This window comes from Homarus americanus, unplaced genomic scaffold (assembly GCF_018991925.1).
Source record: "Homarus americanus isolate GMGI-L3 unplaced genomic scaffold, GMGI_Hamer_2.0 scaffold37032, whole genome shotgun sequence".
NCBI lineage: Eukaryota > Metazoa > Arthropoda > Malacostraca > Decapoda > Nephropidae > Homarus > Homarus americanus.
In genome coordinates this window covers 2,911,495-2,915,172 of record NW_024731852.1, presented here as the reverse complement: position 1 = coordinate 2,915,172, position 3,678 = coordinate 2,911,495, and the positions used below count along the sequence as shown (strand labels likewise).

The 3,678-nt window shown below is 36.8% G+C and overlaps 1 non-coding gene across 1 annotated transcript; it reads right to left on the bottom strand.

The window, feature by feature from the left end:
- Positions 1 to 1,580: 1,580 nt before the first annotated feature.
- Trnas-uga lies at positions 1,581 to 1,662 on the bottom strand. The gene has a single exon. It is a non-coding gene; the product is annotated as a tRNA-Ser (tRNA).
- Between the last annotated feature and the right edge of the window lie 2,016 nt (positions 1,663 to 3,678).

The following is a 3,678-nucleotide window of genomic DNA, read 5'->3' as shown; positions in this document are numbered from 1 at the left end:
GGACTTTGACTGTCAGAGGGCGCTGTTAAAGGTCACACTCACGAATGTAAACAAATAATCCGCCTCACTTGCTTAGGTAAAATGTTTATGGGTAAATAAATAACACTAACACGATTTTTTTTTTATTTGTGTGATTTTTTTATCTACGTAGTTGTTTTTTATCTTAAATTTCGTTCATGATTTTAAAGTATGAATTAATCAAAACAATAATAACCCGTGAAATATTTATTGCTGTTATTATTGTCGGTAATCTTAACGTGTGAAAATTAACACGAAAATCCTCACAAATGATAAAGAAACACCAAGATGCACATGAAAATATACACAATAAATACCCACAGCCTTAGAATTTTAACCAGGAATTCCTTGAGACAAGCATGAGTTATTAATAATATAACCAGTTGATATATTAACACAAGAACAACATCTTGATATTGTTTGTAAAAGTGATTCATTAAATAAGTTCAATTTTATGTTGGAAATTAAAAACTTTTGGGGTTCGTAGCCTCTCGGTCAAACTTTTTTTTTTAATACTTTGTTGTTTTTCATAAAGAGTTTGAGGTCCCAGGTCTTAACAATGTTTAAAGGATTTTCAACTTTTTTTTTACGGGTATTATACTGTTTAAGGAGAGTACTAGTGATTTAGATTCTGTCTGTCTGTCTGTCTAGTGTTTTTCAACTAGTCAAGTCTCTCCCACATAACATGCAATAACTGCGTAATCTCTCAATAACTACCAATTTCACAGACTAATGGAGTTAAATCCTTAAGACCTACTTACAGTTCCTTCCATGAATAAGGTAAATTACATCCACTTAGGATAATTGCTGTGTGCAATAGTAATCACCTGAATACAACATCTGTATACATATAGCCTCTATTTTCATTTAATCACGTAATTGGTGTTTACATAATTTAACGCCTACCTGCAGCGGGTTCATCACTACCAACTCCTGTAATGCTATTCACCTGGTGATATTTAACTGGGTACAAGTTTAAGAGAACTTCATGTAGTAAAAAGAACTAGGTTAGGTTAGGTTAGGTTAGGTTAGGTTAGGTAGTAAATAGAACTGGGTTAAATGTCAATAATCGTTCACTATGAGGATGTGTGACTGCCACGCTGTAAATGAAGTGTCATCTTACCGGCTCCCACTAACACTGTGCCTTTAGAACATACACAAATAGACCATGACAGAGGGTAGACTGTCTCCAGACGTATCGGCTATCACAAGTCTTCATCACCAATTCTAAAATCAACGAACATTGTATTGCAAATTCTAAAAGTTTTGTTCTTCACGTTTGTCAGGAGTACAGTAAAGATTAAAGAAATGATTTTAAAACGACTTTCGAAAAATGATATAAGAAATTTATAATTTCATAGTACAGTATATATTTTTATTAAAAAGGGAGATTAATTTCTCATAATAAATCGTAAGTTTATGTAATTTTGATCAGCTTTGTTATATATATATATATATATATATATATATATATATATATATATATATATATATATATATATATATCGATCCAGTGACGCATCGCTACGAACTTTCGAGCTACGGAGCCGAGTATAAATATTCGCTGCGGACAGGATTCGAACCTGTGCGGGCAGAGCCCAATGGATTTCAAGTCCATCTCCTTAACCACTCGGACACCGCAGCTGTGAAGAAATATTAGATTCTGTAACCCCATGTGTGTTTGTGTGTGTGTGTGTGTGAATCAGATAAGTTGGTAATGGAAGTGTATAGGTATTCAGTAATAAGAGAGATATACTGGACCACAGATGATAGAGTAGGCGGCTGACACATTAAAGCTCAGGACATCACTGTACCCGAGAGAACACCAGACGAGTATGTAAGGTGAAGAGCGAGCGAGTGACCTATTTCTTATCTGCATTTGTCTGCAAAGGATATCAGCAGGTACCTTTAGCACCTTGGCCCACTAAGAGATAAAGAAACGCCTGGATAAAACCCTTGATTTGAAGATTTTTTCGTGAACTGTCAATTTTGAAGATCACCACCATAATTAAAAAGTCCTTACCTGTATTAACCTAAACTTTCATGATACCTCTTGCATATAATTTACCCATATTTATTAAAACGTAGAGGGAAACAAAATCGCCAGATAATAAGAAGGTAAATGAGAGACGTGGAGTGAATGTGGAAGCGGACATAGGCCACACAATACCCAACAATGGTCGACAGATTGAGCCAGCGAGTCTGTCTTTCCACAACCTGCACCAGTGAATTGCTGGAACTTGGCTGATGAGAGGCCAGCGCCAGGGAATGTGAGGAGTGGAGGAAATGGGGGACAGGGAGAGAGAGAGAGAGACAGCGGGCATGAATGAAAAAGGTAGGAAGAGGGAGAGAGTAGGGGTAAGATAGGATGAGAGAGAGAGAGAGAGAGAGAGAGAGAGAGAGAGTAATTAAGCTGAATGACTGAAGAAGAAGAGTGTTGCTGACAGCGTGAGTGAGAAGTTTACGGTGTCTGCAGTGAGTAGCATCTAAATAAACCTTTTATATGTATATCTTCAACGGTTAAATGATCCTTGGTAGAGTGTTTTACAAAGTATACTTAAGAGAATTAGTTGGTATTATATATAAATCGATTTTCAAGGAGCTTTTGCTAACACTTAACACATTAGTTATAGTTCTCGTTCCGTGAGTAACTAAAACGAACATTGTCTTAGTTAATAATATCTTTTTTTTCTCTCGATCACTTTATGTGTTGCTAATTCAGCCCACCACTCATTCATTTCCTCTTTCTCTTACTTTCGTTCTTTATTATTCGTCTAATCATCTAGTTTTCTGTTTATCTGTCTGTTTCTTTCTTCCCACACACTAACCTAACCTCACCTCACCTGTTCCATAATTCAGTCCAGCTTCAGAGGATAAAAGAAGGGAGATATTTGTATCGTGGGACACAACATTCCAGCCACATTGCTCCTACGTTCTTTGTCCTGCGTTACACACGAGCCACGTCTTTGATCTATATCCCATGACTTGGTGCACCAGTTAAGTGGCAAATCGTCGACGGTGGAACAGAAAGCCCAGAGACCTGACTTAACCCTTGCTCAGTCGTGGCGGTGATGACTTCTGAAGAATATTTTACCATAGTAATAAACACGATCTAGTTCGCTGGTTAATCTAGATAGAGTTTGACATTATTTTATTGGCTCCTGAAGGTGAAATTGTCTGGGAAATGTATTGTGCTATAGGATTTCGTGTTGGAATATGCTTGAAGGCTCCGAGGTTACAAGTTTGTTAAGTTGAAGTATGATTTATTGTTCTGTGTTATCCATCATTAAAGAAACGCATCTTGTTTTTATGTTTGCCGTGAAGTCTTAGATGTGAAACAATCTTCTCTGCTGTCACGATTTCCTCCACAACACAACCTTCCTAACATCACCTCCAGAGAACCATAGAAGATGATAATACATAATAATACAAATAAAACAAAAATAATATAGTTAGTCCAAATAATTCTTAAGATACTAAGGCTTTACAGAACGCAAAGGAATTTCTACAACACCCAAGATCCACTAACACCACCGCCACACACTACCAGCCAGCTAAGACCTGCAACATAAAAGCTGCGACAAACAAACGCTCATTTATCTTTTACCTGCAGTGGAGCACTTTCATGGTAGGAGCAGGAGAGAAACATTAAATAAGTCT